Source organism: Podarcis erhardii (assembly GCF_964252035.2).
Source record: "Podarcis erhardii genome assembly, chromosome: 5".
Taxonomy (NCBI): Eukaryota; Metazoa; Chordata; class Lepidosauria; order Squamata; family Lacertidae; genus Podarcis; species Podarcis erhardii.
Genome location: NC_138509.1, coordinates 77,157,771 through 77,175,373, shown reverse-complemented (window position 1 = coordinate 77,175,373; position 17,603 = coordinate 77,157,771). Strand labels below are relative to the sequence as shown.

Sequence of the window (17,603 nt, the reverse complement as noted above, 5' to 3'; positions counted from 1 at the left end):
GCGACACATCAATGATATTCCCCTTCCTGAGGTCAGAGGAAGTGAGGAGTGATAAAAGTGTCTAGAAGTTATATAGCTGGGATGGGTACTTCGTGGCCCTCCAGAAGTCATTGGACTACAAAGTCCATCATGCCAGACCCTTGGCCTTGCTGGCTGGGGGCCAGAGGAGCTGACTTCTGATTACATCTGGAGAGCCACAGAATACCCAACTTGGCTGTAAGGGATTCTGCAACATTAATATCCTTTCAAGTCCATTGGAATTAATGTGATTTTAATTTGCATAGTTAGCCGCTTTTGCTGTAAAAGCTTCCCCTCTCAGGAAAATATTTGGGAAGAGTCTGGTTTCTGAGGCTCTTATCCTGATGGGTAATTTTCTCATTACAGTGGTACCTTGGGTTACATACGCTTCAGGTTACATACGCTTCAGGTTACAGACTCCACTAACCCAGAAATATTACCTCGGGGTAAGAACTTTGCTTCAGGATGAGAACAGAAATCGTGTGGCAGCAGTGGGAGGCCCCATTAGCTAAAGTGGTGCTTCAGGCTAAGAACAGTTTCAGGTTAAGAACGGACCTCCAGAATGAATTAAGTACGTAACCAGAGGTACCACTGTATTGTTTATTTTCAGTTTTTGTAAATACAATATCAAATTTTGTCTATGTGTTCTGCATAATTATATGTGAAGCTTTTGCTTTCTAATGTATTTTATTTGGGCTTTCTTTTCTTGATATGGTCCACATGCTCATCCCATTTTTTGTTTCCTCCCTTCATACTCGTTTCATTAAAGCTGTATCCTTAAGGCTGCAATGCTATAACTCGCTTACCTGCTGAACCCCATGTGTTGAGTAGATTGTACTATGTATGTTTCACTTACGGTACTGGTATATGTACTTTAAAAGTCCTGACAGCAGAAGGAAGGTGGTCTGGCAGCCTTTGAGCAGTTTCTGTTTCTTATCATACAGACACAGGAAATGAAGGAATCTCTTTCATTCCAGCTATGACTGTTGCTCAATACATGTGCCAATGAGCAGATTATCATTCCTTGCAGCCACTTGTGAGCACAGCGTAGCATAAAGAGCAAAATCCCTGCCAACTTTACAGTCATATATCCTGTCACATGGGAGGGATGACACATCAAGAGTAGAATCTGAACCATTATGTTAAACAGCGAAAGTGGGAAGAGTTCAGTATGCTTCTTTTGAACTTGACATCTCTTTAACCCCCTGGGCTGGGAAGTTGTTCCTTACAATAGCACAATCCTGGACACATTATTTTCCCTTTTACAGTTATTTCCCTTTTTCTAAATTGCAATAAATTGCAGTTCCAACAGTAACCTGCAGCAAACAAATAGAAAAAGGTAATTTACAGCAAGGAAAACACAGGGCATGTTATCATTAATTTTCTCTTTTCATATTCAACAAAAAAATAAAATAATTTTAAAATAAAATTTCTTCCAGTCCATATCCCCATATCTCCACATGGTGATAGCTTCAGCATTTTACCAGCTTTACCTATTTTCCTCAATTGCCAATATTGTATTAATTTTTTATTCTTTTATCTTGGGGTGGTATTCAACTTCATTTTACTCAGAGTAGACCCATTGAACTTAATGGCACTGTTATACAGTGGTTCTGCTCCTTTCTCCTGGGCAGTGTCCAGAAAGTGGTGGTGGGGCTGCCTTATACCCAGTCAGACCATTGGTCCATCTACCTCAGTTTTGTCTACACTGATTGGCTGCAGCTCTTCAGGGTTTCTTACTATGGGTTAAAAGACTAGCATGTAGCTGGAAAAAGACTCTTCCACTAATAATAATAATAATAATAATAATAATAATAATAATAATATGGCACCCATCTGACTGGGTTGCCCTGGCCACTATGAGTAGCTTCCAACAAATTATAAAACCACAGTAAAACATGAAACATTAAAAACGTCCCTGTACAGGGTTGCCTTCAGATGTCTTCCAAAAGTAAAATAGTTGCTTATTTCCTTGACATCTGATGGGAGGGTATTCCACAGGGCAGGTGCCACTACTAAGAAGGCTGGTTCCCTGTAACTTCATTTCTCGGTGAGGAAACCACCAGAAGGCCTTCAGACCTGGACCTCAATGTCCAGGCTGAATGATGGGAGTGGAGACGCTCCTTCAGGTATACAGGGCCAAATCCATTTAGGGCTTTAAAGGTCAGCACCAACACTTTGGGTTGTGCTCAGAAATGTACTGGGAGCCAACGTAGATCTTTTAGGAGTGGTGTTATATGGTCTTGGCAGCTGCTCCCAGTCACCAGTTTAGTTGCCACATTCTGGATTCATTGTAGTTTTCGAGTCACCCATCCCCAAAATGCTTGGTACCTGGAGAAAACAAGCAAAAGCCCAGGCAAGCAGTTTCATAGAATCATAGAACTGTAGACTTGGAAGGGACCCCTAGGGTCATCTAGTCCAAACCCCTGCAATGCAGGGAACTCAGATAAAGCCTCCGTGACAGATGGATAAAGGAGATAACTCTGTATCTGATATACATTAATCTCCCCCAGTCCATCCATTCGGCATGTATTCTGCTTTGAACTGCTGCTTTTGCAAGCAACCGAAAGTCCCCCAACAGTGGGCCAGAAGAAGAAAGAAACATACTTATTGACCGGTTTTCTGCCAAGGGCCAGTTCATTATTACTCTTCTAGCACAGAGCTTACCTGTAATTCAGCAGCAATTTTAAGAGTCACGTACAGGAGAGATGCAAGCCAAGCTGTGAACCAACACCAGGCAAGCGTGGGTTTCTGTTCACTGCAACACAGACAGACAGACCCTTAGGGCCAGTTGTGTTGCAAGCCTCTGACATCACCAGGTTCTAGAATTTATGGATAATTGTAATCTGGATAGACTTCCATTATTGTTCTCATCTGGGGGACAGGCCAGCTCTTAGGATAATGCTGGCTGGGCTCCCTTTGCTGATGTTACAAACTATTTGCTCAATCAGCAAAAGTGTAGTTCTCATGCCTGTGCAGTTCCCTGTTTGGCTTGTCTTCTGCACCGATGCTGATCAGTCGTGTGTGTGTGTGTGTGTGTGTGTGTGTGTGAAGGGGGAAGCACTCGCAGCGGGAAAACCATGTGGTGCCAATACAAGAGAACCAAGCTGTAAGTTACATCTCAATCAAGTAGTTGCCTGCTAGCTTGTCTGTCATCTGTAACTGAGAAGATCACCCAGACATGTGCATTAATCTTGGAACCCGGGTGTGTGTGTTGAGATCATGCGGATATTTATGTATGCCACTACTGCGGCCTGTGTTTCGTTAGCCCAAAAATGGAAAACGAGCGAGGCCCCAACCAAAGAACTTAAGTCGACAGAATATGCACAGCTTGCGGATTTAACACACAGAATAAGAGAACAAGAAGAACATACGTTTAGAGAAGATTGGAAAACGTTTTGTAATGGTTCTAGAGGTTGCTCGTGTGTAATCTGGCGCCACACCTGGCTGGGTTGCCTGAGTGAACCTTTTCCGTCCGGACAGCCACTCGCCCGTGGCTGTCTCAATCACTGGCAGAATCCGTCAGTGGGCGTTTCTTGAACTTATTCCAGCAAAGAAGCTCTTTGACGCCTAGTCTCCGCCTACTCTCCCTGCGCGGAAGCCTTCTGCACAAGGAGGGTGTGGGCAGCAGAGGACCCGTGCTCTCCCCGCTGGTCCCCGGCGAGGAGTCATGGGACCGCCTCGCCGATTCCCCCATCTGCCCCCCTTCTCCACTGGTGCTATGCTGATTTCCTTCCCCAGAAGATGGGCTGCTTCTCCCCATCCCGGGACGCTCTCCGGAATCCCTCTGGAGCCCTCTCTCTCCCTCTGGCTCCGATGGCAGTTCCCTGACACGTTTATTGAATATCTGGGAAATAACTGTTTGCCGCTCAAAACGGTGGCAGCATTAAGATAAATTCAACAGTGTAAATAAGTCGTGATGGATGGAATAATGGAATACTGAATGGTATAGTTTCTGTAAAATATGCAGGGATTTATGGACCATGGAAGAAGAAGGTGGGAATTTGTTGATATTTTAAGGATGTAAAAATGAGTACTTTAAATTGTACAACAGAACATTTAATAAAAATTATATACAAAAAGAAGAGAGAGATCATGGGGATATCTATTTGGAGACAAAAAGCATCCCATGAAAAGGGCAGAACACAATTTTGCAGAGGGGGTGAGTCACAAGGAGACAGTTACGGTTGCAAAAATGGGACAGGCTGGTATGGAATGTGCATAGAGTTTGGGGATAATAGCATGGTGCCAGCAAAACATGTAATCTACTTTCACCACAGCTGTTATACTAATGCTCCAAAGTTTGAACTGGCTCCCTATTGTCTTCTTTCTAGGCACAATTCAAGGGCCTTTCCGGACAGTGGTCTTCTTCCCAGGGATATCACAGAAATTTCTACCAGAGCCAAAGCAATTGAGGCAAATATACATCAGTCCTCCTTTAATGATACAGAGTAAGGTTGTTGCCTGACAATAGCCTTGTAAGGAGACATAGCATTCACCTTTTGGGGGAGATGAGTGATACAACAATAGACTAGGGTGAAGAACCTCAGGGCGGTTGATGAATGCAGCCTCACAGGCCCTCTATCTGGCTGAGGGGCCACCTTCTCCAGAGGACTGAGGAGGCCCACATGCGATACTTTGGTGGGTGGTCTCTTATCACCATGCCCCTGTTTCTGTTTGATCCTCACCTGAGCACAAGCCAATCATTTTGCTTCTAGCCAGCAGTCCAAACAATACACAACTGTGATTTCCACCAATTGCCTCATGCTGAGGGGAAGCAGGACTTTCAGCGACCGAGTTCTAAGGAGCTCTTAACACATGTGGAGGATGACACTGAAAACCATTACCACAATGCATGCAGCAGGAACACGAGAGCCAGTGTGGTGTAGTGGTTAAGAGCAGTGGACTTGTAATCTGGTGAACAGGGTTCGATTCCCCACTCCTTCACATGCAGCTGCTGGGTGACCTTGGGCTAGTCACACTTCTCTGAAGTCTCTCAGCCTCACTCACCTCACAGAGTGTTTGTTGTGGGGGAGGAAGGGAAAGGAGATTGTTAGCCGCTTTGAGACTCCTTAGGGTAGTGATAAAGCGGGATATCAAATCCAAACTCCTCCTCCTCCTCCTCTTCTTCTTCTCTGGTGGGTTCCATTACTAGAGCCACATTCATGTAAGGCACCATGATGCCACTTCAAACAGCTTCAAAGAATACTGAAAAGTGTAATTTGTTAAGGCCGATGAGTGTTATTAGGAGCCATCATGGAACTACAATTCCCATAGTTCCCTGGGAAAAGGGACTGGCTGTTAAACTGCCCTGTGGATTGTGGCTCTGTAGGGGAACGTGGACCTCCTAACAACTCTCAGCACCCTAAACAAACGACAGTTCTCAGGGTTCTTTGGGGGAAGCCATGGCTTTTTAAAGTGGCATCATGGTGATTTAAATGTATGGTGTGAATGTGGCCTCAGTGTACTAGGATAGAGGTGTTCCTCTTAATTTGCCTAGTGGGAGAAACTTCACTGTAGTTACCGCATCGTAAGTCCCATCACGGGCAGGAATGAACTTCTTACTTATTTCATTTATTAATCGCTTAGCATTAAATATCCTGAAGGGATTTAACAATAAAAACAGCAACAATAAACACATGTAAAAAATACAATTTCAATCCGAGGCAGAAAAAAACTGTGAACAAAATCCCACTTGAAAGGCTTGCTGTTAAAAGTCTTAGCATTTTAAACATTGGAAGGAGATGGCAAAGTCTTCTCCGGTGCAACTTTAAATGAAATGTAGCTTGCAGTGCTGCCACGAGTTATTTAAAGGTGGAGTCGCTCCCATTGGGTTTATGCATGAGTAGATAGGCACAGCATTGCAGCCTTGGCATTCAAAAATTGCATTACACATCTTTAAACTCCATGTCCCTGGTTGTTACTGAAGCTCTGCTCTTGCTGAATGGATGGGTGCGAAGGAGGACACGTTCTTTCAAGATTACTCAGAGCCAAGATGTCTGAGCTTGTAGAACAAGTTCCCTCTCAGTGATGGGAAAGTGGCAATATGTGGTGGAGCTTAGGAGAATTCACCGTCTGCTGCAAGCAGGGTATTATACAAATAAGGTCAGTGGGACTGGGTTGCATTCAAGACCTCCTCGTTCTCCACCCAAATAATGCCCAAATAATAAAAATTTTATGCCACGCTTTTCCACCGGCAAACCAACACTAATGAAACAGAAGCCGCTCTCCAAAAATGAACTAATCAAATTTGTGATTTGAGGACTCAGTAAATGATCGGACTGCTCCTCCCATTTCATCCAATCTTACTGGAATAACTGAACATCCTGTGTTAGGGATGATTCTCATTTCCTTTGTTAACCTCTGCATTATGAGGCTGAGATATTTTAAACCCATGCTATTCTGAATGGCAGAAGTACAATATATGCCACCTTTCTTTCAAGTAGTTCAAGGTGGCATACAAGGTCCTCATTTTATCCACACAACAAGCCTGTGAGGTGGATTAGGCTGAGAGACAGTGACTGGCCCAAGGTCACCCAGTGAGTTTTCAGGGCTGAGCAGGGATTTGAACCCTGGTCTCCCAGGTATCAATTAATGTCGTCACCTATAATTTGAACTTATATAACACATACATGGCACATTCCACAGGGGTAGCTATATTAGTCTGTTACAACCATCTTTTGTCACTTTATCCTCTTGCACAATGGGTCTTGCTAGATAAGCCAAAAGGAACACCCACAGACTAACGCTTCAGCCACTGAATCACTGTGGCATCCTGAGTAATTGGTTCTGAAGTTGACTCAGTTTAACCCTCTGTAAAATCGGTATTATTTTTGACTATGACTATGATTATTTAAAAGTATATACAGTGCTTAGAAAAAAAAGGTGCCGGAACTCACCACAAACGCCTTCCTTGTTCTCTTATTATGGCAATGGTGCCCATCTGGGAGGTGCCAGAATTGAGTTCCTGCAAGTTCCAGCTGGAAAAAAAAGCCCTGAGTATATTCCTCCTCTCAAGAGAGCCCAGGTTGGCAAACACACAGAAAAGAAGACAATGAAATATTGTTAAAGCAATTCCAATACAGATTCAGATTGGGAATGATCTCTGGTTAAAAGACTTCTGGGCATCTGAAAGACAACATAGGTGGTGTCTGTCTAATACAGGGGTCAGCAACCTTTTTCAGCTGTGGGCTGGTCCACTGTCCCTCAGACCATGTGGTGGGCCAGACTATATTGGGGGGGGAATGGACTAATTCCTATGCCCCACAAATAACCCAGAGATGCATTTTATATAAAAGGACACATTCTACTCATGTAAAAACATGCTGATTCCTGGACCGTCCGTGGGCCGGATTGAAAAGGCGATTGGGCCGGATCCAGCCCACGGGCCTTAGGTTGCCTACCCCTGGTCTAATATTTAAGGAAAGGGTAGGTGTCCTGTTTTCTAAATTCTGCAGCACTAACTTCCTGATAAGATGGTATCTGCAGGAAGCCCTCACCTGCAGAGCACAGTGACTGGCTGCGTTTACAATGGGTAAGATACTCTTGGCATCCGTCTGTCTTGGAAAACAATAAAGGAGTGTGTCAAAGTGTCGGAGAGTTGCAGTGCCTGCTGTGGCTATAGAGACCGATACAGGAGAGACATGTTTTGTTGCAGGTGAGGCAGATTAAAACATCGGGTTTTGTTACTGCAGATGCACCATGGAGTTTCTTCTCTCTGCGCCCCACCCCAGTGGTCATTCCTCCTCTGGTCACTGCTGTGGGTACACGACTTGACTGTCTGGCCTCCAAGCATTGTGGTGGTCTACAAGGATGGGCAAGCACTTTGGTGAGGCAGCTGCAGCAATGGCTTGCCTCTCCGAAAGGGTATGGTAGAATGTGATGCTAAGATGTTTCAAAGAAAGTGATGGCTAAAGGTTCAACTTATCCAATTTCCCCCAGGAAAGTTCAATCCAGATGTTAAAACATTGATGGTGGTGGTTGGGGATGCGGGCTGCTACTAGGGTGCCAACAATGTCATGCGAGGTTACAGGGAACCAGGCAGAGGGCCCTCCCATCAAATATCAAGGAAATAAACAACTATCTGACTTTTAGAAGACATCTGAAGGCAGCCCTGTTTAGGGAAGTTGTTAATGTTTGATGTTTTATCGTGTTTTCAATATTCTGTTGGGAGCCTCCCAGAGTGGCTGGAGCCAGATGGGCAGGGTATAAGTAATAAATTAATAATAATTATTGTTATTAGTAGTAGTAGTACCCAAAATATGCATTCAGGAGGAGTCCCAATCCCACAATAAACACCCATCTGGAAGCACCTTAAATTACAATGTAATGCTCACACATGCTAGGTTGCCTCTTGATCAATTGATATCTATTCCATTGTTTGTTAAGGTTGCTGGAAATTGTAGCTCTGTGAGGGGTGGGGTAAACTATACTTCCCAGTATTCTTTTGACGGTTAATGTGGTTTAAATGAATGGTATGTATGCAGCGAGCCATTCCTTTTCTTTTTTTAGAAGCATCAAAGAGCTCCTCTTTTTTAAAAAAAATGGCAAGAAAGATTCTAGACATACTATTGCTCTCTTACACACACTTATCATAATTCAAGTGGCAATTTCCAGTGCTAAAGGGCTAGCAACTCAGGAAGTCTCTATCCCCCCCCTTTCTTCATTTAACCTTCTTTTGGTATGATTATGTCATCTATAAATTATGCAATCTGAATTGGTGCTGAAGACAAGCCAAAAATTCCTGTAATAGAGAGCTCACAGTGAAACTGCTTATGAGATAAATTAGTCATAATGTACATTTCAGATAAGACGGCATATTCGCGAACGTATGAGTAACTGCCAATGCAAACATACTATTGTCTGATTATGAAGACCGTATACTTCCTCTGTAGACCTTTAAAAATAAAAATCTAATCCTAGCTATTCCTCTATCAGAGTGATATAGATTGTCCTGTCCTTCTGCAAACATATAAAAAGTAAAATAAAATGTAAAAACGCAGGGGCCTAGAGCAGCATGGAGTCGGCTGCAAACTTCTTGTTTATTTTTAAGAGGCATTTTGTTTCTGACTATTTCTCTGTACCTATAGGGCTGGCCTTACCATGGAGCACAATGGGGTTTTCTTTAGCTACCCAGAACTATAGCACTTAATGATGGGGTTTCAAAATACAAACATCAAGTTGTAAGCAGTTGTCAACTTTCAAGTAACAGATTTCAGAAGGGGCTCGTTCTCCGACCTCCACCCTCCAACCTGCTTGACAACTGGGATCCATGTAGAATTAAGCATTATTTTGTTATAAGTTTGGGAGGGACCACCCTAGACCCTAGACATTAATAAATGGTAGGATTTTGCTTATTTGAGACATGAATGGAAATATGAGTTGCAGAACTGAGCCAGACAAGGAATCCCTGGGCTGGCTTATGTACGGCTGCCATACGTCCAGAATTTCCAGAACATAGCCAGGATTCATCCTTCGAAAATGGTGACCAGGCGGAATTTCTGTAAAGCAGCAAAAATGTCTGGGAAAACCCGGGAATATGGCAGCCAGCCCATATCAGAATTGTGGATATTTGGGTGATGTTCATTAAAGATAGGTAAAAAAGCTCATCAGCTTTTGTGTTCAAATTTTCACTTTTTGAAATATAGCCGTACCTTGGATCTCAAATGCCTTGGTTCCTGAACAAATCGGCTCCTGAACGATCAAAACCCAGAAGTGAGTGTTTTGGTTTTTGAACGATTTTTGGAAGCCAAATGTCCGGTGTGGCGTCCGTGGCATCCGATTGACTACAGGAGCTTCCTGCAGTCAGTCAGAAGCTGCACTTTGGTTTCCAAACGTTTTGGAAGTCTAATGGACTTCCGGAACGGATTCCATTCAATTTCCAAGGTACGATTGCATGGCAACCCTACTGTAGCTTATGCAAACCAGCCTGGCCAGGCTAGTGATGAGCAAAGGTGTTAACATGACAAAAAGGGTTAATGAACCATCTAAGAGGAATCCTTGGGCCTGGGCAGACAGGTTGCCAAGGTGATGGGGATTGTGTGAGAGGTGACAGGAAAAGAGTGGTTTTTGAGTGTGCTGGAAGGAAGAAGAAAAATCCATAGAGATCCATCTTGGGCAGGATGGCTGAAGGCAGCCTGGAAGTGATGCCTTGGACAGCAGTGCTGCACTGCTGTGGGGAACAAGCCCCCTTTAAGATAACTATGGTGTAAGATCTGGACTCTCTTGATCTAAATTCAGGTGTAAACGTGTGAATAAATCACATTTCTGAAAGCTAAGACAGCCTCTGCCACATCTTCAGTTCTCCAAAGGAGCAGAGATCCTGGTTGAAGGCCAAGACCCCTGGAATCCCATGTGGCAGGGACTGGGGTGATCTGTAACAATATAATCTGATCCCATATATATATTTACTTGAAAGTAAATTCCTGCTGGAGGCAGTGGAATACAGGAGTGCCTGGCGTGCTGTGGTCCATGGGGTCACAAAGAGTTGGACATGACTAAACAACAACAAAATAATTCCAATGAGTTTTAAAATGGATTTACACACAAGTAAATGTGCATTTGACCAAAGTTTTAAACATCCATTTCAGTGGAAGCATCAAGTATGTGCTTTTCAAGCCCATTTGAGTAAACAGCGGGATCTGGAATAGCAAAAGGTCCCTCTCCTTACCTGTTTTGCACCTCTAGAGCCAACACAGCAACAAGCATCAGTACCAAACAGATCATTTAAAATATTCTGTGTATTTAGCTACGCATGAAGAAGTCATATGGCGTTCTTTCTGATTCAATGGCTGGCTGAATCACTAGGAAAATAACGTTCTCTTATCTGCTCCTTGCGTGTACGCTGAGATTTGTATTTGCTTTTCCTGACTTAAGATACACGGCAGGAGGAGGGGTTACTTCCCTTCTACACCCTTTGTCGCCACACACAATAGAAAGCAAGCAGGATTTCTTGCAACCTGCAGCATTAAAGGGGGCAGTTAACTATAGTCCTGCTGTGTAGATGTATTGTTATGACTTACAAGTTCCGAGCAAACAGTGAGAGAAAATACACAAGGCCCTCCTATTATGGAGGAAGCAGTGGCGAAGACCAATTTGGCCTGTTATAAAAGGTGGCTGATATATAAACAGAAACACTATGTGGCTGGTTTCTAACACGGCTGTTTAAGAAAGGTTGTGTGTGCTACATAGTAACTCACATTTCTGAAAAGGCAAAATGGAAATTGTGGGTTCATGTGACCACTGAGATACTGTACACACACACACACACACACTGCTCTTGCAAGAGTTTGTCCTCGGCACCTTACAATTTTTCACAGTTCAGCTGCAATCCTATCTGCACTTCTAAACCCATTTAACTCAATGGGACTTCAAAGGAAAAAACACATAGAGCCATGCTGTTTATAACGTATAAAACCATGCTCATTACATTTCCCAATATGGAACTTCCAGAGCACCTGAAATACATACAGCAGAACTTCTACTTACAGACATAATTTGTTCTGGAAGTCTGTCCGCTGGTCGAAACGGGATGCTAGAAGAGGCATTTTGTGTGCGTGCACATTTGGTAGTAGCATGCTTCTGCGCATGCGCAGATGGCAGAAGCCGCTTTCGCACATGTGCAAATCGCGGCAAACCTGGTGTTTACTTCCGGGTTTGCCGCGGACGCAACTTGGAACATCTGTGAGACGAGGCGTATGTAAGTTGAGGTTCCACTGTATTACATATTAACGTAGGGGCACTTCCTATATGTTCCCACAGAAAACAGCTACCATTGCTTTACGTTAATTGGTATGGTTTTATATCAGCGCATTGCAGGGAGCAAATAAAAGTTCATGGCATCAAGCCCTCCAAAGAGACGGCTCATGAAACCAGAGGTCATCTCCTGCAACTCACACTTGCTTTCAGAGACTGGGCTTCCTACCCACCAGTTCTCTACAGATCGGCCTCCGCAACTGAAACTGCAGCATGTGCCAAAAGCTGAGTAAACATGCAGAAGGACTTGAGACTTGAAAGAAGCAAATCATTCCAAGTTATTCAAACAAGAGAGTCATATATTTCCCTACAACCTGATTCCATTCTCCCAGAGGCTCTGAATATAGGGGCATCCAGACCATTGATTGGACAGTACTAATGAGTAATGAAAGGAGGTCCAGATTATTAGGCAACAGATATGGAGAAGGGGGATGGAGCCGTGGCTGAGATGCTAGAGGACAGAGCTGTGTGATCCATGGGGCAGGAATGGGGGAACAGGGGCTTCCCTACGGCTTCAAGTTACAAGAAAGGAGATTCCGACTAAACATCTGGAAGAACTTTCTGACAGACTCCCCCAGAAAGCAGTGGACATTCCTCCCTTGGAGGTTTCTAAGCTGAGGTTGGGTGGCCGTCTGTCATGGATGCTTTACTTGAGATTCCTGCATTGGAGGGGGTTGGACTAGAGGGCCCTTGGTATCCCATCTATGATTCTTTTCCAATTCTTTACTTTCTTCCCTGCCAAAATGAATTTGCTGTCTGTTGCAACTAGTAGGGTTGCCCGGCTGCCCTATAGCCCTTATCTTTGGCCCCTGGATTAGGCCCTTTCTCTGTGTGCTGTCCCAGGGACTGCGTACCCCACCCTAGATGTTCTCAGGCTTTTTCAATGGTGTTCCAAACATATACAATTTAAATGTGGGGTGCCTCTGAATGTAATCCCCATGTAAACAGGGAGTTGCATGTATACAATATATGTACAGATTCAACAGAATAGTAGTAACCCAGAAAAGGGCATTCTCTGTGGAAGCCCCTAAATTGTGGGGCTTCCCAACTCAAAGAAGTATGTCTGACACCTTCATTATATTGTTTAGGTTGCATGCTGAAGACACGCCTCTTGGCTGCTGTAATTGGCTTCAAACTGGTGGGAATGTAGAGAAATTAAAAAAAAAATTGGGAAATGATATATAATGAATTGAAGAAAATGTTTAAAATGACATTTGTAGAAAAAACCAGAAGCATTTCTGTTAGGGATAGTAGGACAAGACCTGCCAAGGAAAACAAAGAATTTATTTATGTATGCTACAACAGCAGCAAGAGTCTTGATAGCACAAGGATGGAAGAATGAGGAAACCCTGACAAAAGAACAGTGGCAAGAGAAATTGATGAACTATGCAGAACTGGCTAAACTGACAAACTGACATACAAACTGTGGGATAAGGACAACTGTGACTTCAAAGAAGAATGGGAACTTTTTTACAAATTACCGGTACTTAAAAAGACAACAAAATGAATTGGACTCCTTGGCAGTTTTTGAATAAACATACACAAATGTATTGATTGTTAACACAGTAGACAGACAATATAAGGATTTGCACAATTTTACAGTATACAGAGAATAATATGTGTTGAGGAATCAGAGAGAGGAGCTGAAGGAAGTATTGGGGGGAGGGTTCAGTGGGGAGGTGGGGGGAAGGGGGGAAATAACGCAGATGATATGTTTTGAAATTTTGTTATGCTGAAATTTTTAATTAAAAAATATTTAAACAAACAAACAAACAAACTGCTTTCAATCCTCGTGGTGTAGCAATAAAACCACTAGCACATTCGCAAAGTTAAGCAGGGTCTGGTATGGTTTCGAATTGGATGGGGAATCACACGTTAAGACACCTACATTACGGGGGTTGGACTGGATCACTTGGGGTCACTTCTGAGTCTATGAGAAAACAGCAACTGGTTCCCAAGAGGGAGAGCACAAATATAGCTGGAGGGCATGGAATTGGCATTCCCTGTTGCCCCCGCTTGCCTTCTGCTACATATGGTGGCTACTTTTGTTCTGATACAAGCGGATGGAAGTCATAATGGTACATGCCTTTCATGAGTTTGACACCACATTTTGATTTCCTTCCTCCTCCGGCCCCTTCCCCTGTTTAACACTTCTGTGTCCTGCCTGCACTGCTGTCGCACTTACGACTTCCTTTCGAGGAGGTTTGAATGCATTTCCTCCTCTAGGTTTCAGTTTGTCTGAAGTTGATTTTACATGCTTATCAGTCAGAAAACTAGGTTAAAGATTGTATTAGGTGTATAATGGAAGAAGAAAAATAGCTTGAGGGGGAGATTTCGTTGGGGGGGGGGGGACAGCTGGCATGTAAAAGTGAAGCAGAACCTCCTCTCAGTTTTCCCTTCTTCCTAGTTCATGAAGAAATCGCCCAGCAGCTGCTGTTCATTAAAAGATACCTTCTTGTTGGCATTTTACAAAACAACAACATGGATAACATGAAAATACAGAGGTGGTTTATGTTGATGCAATCCAAGTCTTCTTGCCTATTTGTGGCAGCATAACTGCACTGTCTAGTTAAGTGTGGTGTATGGTGATGGATGGCAGGAAACTGGAAACCCATAAATGATGATACAGTAGAAGCTCAGAGATGCAAACTGACCAGTCAGTCATAGCCTCATTTCCTCAGAGGACCGAAAGCAAAGGAAGCCATGAGGAGTCATTCTTCAGCTGGTCTGTTCAGAGCTTGTCTCCTGGGGGTTAGGAAATAAAGGACTGTGTGGGTAATACGGCTCAGGAAACATGAGAGGGAAACCAAGAATTTCTGATCAGTTGCTGTTGCTAAAACATTTGAGGCTACAATGTTGGGCTGAAAACAAAATCAGTGCTGGATCCAAGATTTGGGGATCCCAACCTGGAAGAGGAAGGACATCTAAATTCAGAATTCCAATAGGAGGAACCTGACCTTCTTGGGTACTCTAGGCCAGGAATATTTGACCTTTGCAGACCCAGGACCCACTTTTAACCCAAGCATGCATTTGGGAAACTTTTTTTTTTTTTACCATAGATCTGCATGGCAGCAGTGCTCCTGTTGCGACCTATCTTGGATCAAGCCACAACCCATTATTGGGTCTCTTGAAGACCAGTGCTCTAGGCAAACTGGTAATGCTAGCATGGTTACTGCAGTGGGCTCTTTGCTGGTCTTAGGCCCTGGAAAATGCCCAGCCAAACCACCCTTTGGAAACAGTCCCAGTGGACCCGATATCAACACATTCCGTGTTTTCTGCCACTTGGGTCCCCAGCTGCCACTTACCCCTCTCGCCATGCACTTATGTGTAGGGTTACCCTCAAGCCTGTCATGGGCTGGGAGCCTACAGAACCGAAATCAGCACATGCAAATTATTTGCAAATCTATGGGAAAAATAACTATGCATGAGTGCAAGTTAATGCATGAAGGGGTTAAGACCACAGAGCTGTGTTCCTAGACTCGATTAGGTCACAACCCTCACTTCCAGTGCTATGTAGCGCTTGCTTTCCTCACTCTCTTCGTGTTATGTAGCCGACCAGGCAGGATGTGTCTGAGCTTGCTCCAAGCTCAGACTGCATGTGTGAAACTACAGTCTGTATTTTGTACTCAATAGTATTGTACCTGTTTTCTCCTTAATAAACTACAGCTCCCAGAACTATAATGCTGCAATCCGCTGAATGAAATGGGAATTGCTTCTGAGTAGACACCATACTTCCTTGGGAGTAAATAAGCCCTACTGAAGTCAGCAAGATTTGCTTCTAAGCCAACATGGATAAGATCAGGCTGCACATTGTGTCCTCAGCATGTGTTGGCAAACTTAAAAGAATAGGGATTGTTTTAAGGGGCCCAAAATGAAAGAGGATTTAGGGCAGCGAGGAAAGAATTACTAGTGCATGATGCCCCTAGCACAATATTTATAGAGGTCAGGGCAAATTATTCAGCCTCACAGTCTGAGGCAAGGGTCTCCGTTTCCACATCTTCCGCCACCTGGGAAGACTTGGAAACATTTCCAAAGGAAATTGGTGCTTTTAAGTTCCAGCTCCCAAGTCCTGTTTCTCCGGTAAAGAGTCTGGATAGCAATCACAGCACACTTGTCTAATCCCCCTTGCAGCCTCCGTTGTAACAGAATTTAATAACGACGGCAGGAAGCTGAGTGCTTCATGCTGGCTGAATTGTCTCGGGGTGCTTCCATGAGGGCTTAATTTGGAAATGGGTCATTGAGATACCACAAGTGGGATGTTGGCAAAAGGTTGCTGCTTGTTGTTGTTTTTTCAATACAATATTTTATTGGTTTTTTCCATTTTACATCATAATATAAATAAACCAAAGCCATCACCACATCCTCCACATCCCCCCATATATCCATCAATCAAACCTGATATTCTTTTGTCCCTCCCCCCGCTTCCCTTTGCCCCCACTCGATTTCCTCTACATTCTGAGATTACATTTATCTTTGCATTTTACAATCTTCTCAAATCTTCTATATATTCTTATTATCTTTCCTTACTAATTTACCTTCCCTCAGATACTTTACATTTTAATCTAGGCATATTAGCATATCTCTTTTTTTGAGCAGTATTTTACCATATATTCATCAAAACATTCCCACTCCTTTTTTATTTTTTGATTCGATTGGTTTCTTACAATAGCTGTTAGTTTTGCCAGAGTTAAGTATTCATTTAGTTTACAAAACCATTCCTCCCTTAAGGGTAGAGTTTGTGACTTCCACTTAGCAGCAATCACTACTCTAGCTGCTGTACTTGCATATAAGAAGATTATCGCCCCCCGCCCGCCGGTAGTATCTCTTCCCCTATCAATCCAAGGAGATATAGCTCTGATTTTTTTTATTACTGATATTTTCAACATCTTCTGAAGTGCTCCTGAAGGTAGGAGTCTATCAATTGATGAAGATGATCATCCAAATGTCATAGACCAAATGGAGCAAACAGCATGCAGACCTAGTGGTGGGAGGAAAAAATCCTTAAATAAGAGACACGGGGGAATGATTAATGGACTTCAATGTCTGTACACTAATGCGCAAAGCATGGGAAATAAACAAGATGAGCTTGAGCTCTTGGTACAGCAAACTAAATATGACATAATAGGCATCACTGAAACCTGGTGGGATAAGTCCCATGATTGGAATGTAATAATGGAGGGATACAATCTATTTCAGAGAAACAGACCAGACAAGAAAGGAGGAGGAGTGGCGTTATATGTCAGGGATGTGTATACCTGTGAAGAGATCCAAGATTTAGAACCTCAAAGCCAAAGTGAGAGCATTTGGGTCAAAATTAAGGGAGAGAAGAATAACAGTGACCTCATTGTGGGAGTTTACTATAGATCCCCAAGCCAAACGGAGGACATAGATGATGCCTTCCTGGAACAGATGGCCAAGCATGCAAAAGGAAGGGAGATAGTAGTAATGGGGGACTTCAATTACCTGGATATTTGCTGGATGTCAAACTCAGCCAAGAGCATAAGGTCAAACAGATTCCTCACTGGCCTTGCAGACAACTTCGTTGTCCAGAAAGTGGGAGAAGCAACAAGAGGAACAGCCATTTTAGATCTGGTCCTAACCAATGTTGATGACCTGGTTAGTGGGGTAGAAGTGGAAGGATCATTAGGCACAAGTGATCATGCTCTTCTGAAGTTTACTATACAGCGGAAAGGAGCAGCCAAGCATACTAGGACTCAATTTCTTGACTTTAAGAAAGCCGACTTCATAAAACTTAGGGAAGTGCTGGGTGAGATCCCATGGACAGTAATACTAAAAGGAAAGGGAGTTCATGATGGCTGGGAGTTTGTTAA

General features: G+C 43.4%; 1 long non-coding RNA gene across 1 annotated transcript; it reads right to left on the bottom strand.

Moving 5' to 3' along the window:
• Positions 1 to 1,141: 1,141 nt before the first annotated feature.
• On the bottom strand, positions 1,142 to 2,801 carry LOC309342045. Its single transcript, XR_014156688.1, has 2 exons — positions 2,686 to 2,801; positions 1,142 to 1,334 (listed from the first exon to the last, which is right to left on the bottom strand). It is a non-coding gene; the product is annotated as an uncharacterized lncRNA (long non-coding RNA).
• Positions 2,802 to 17,603: the final 14,802 nt, after the last annotated feature.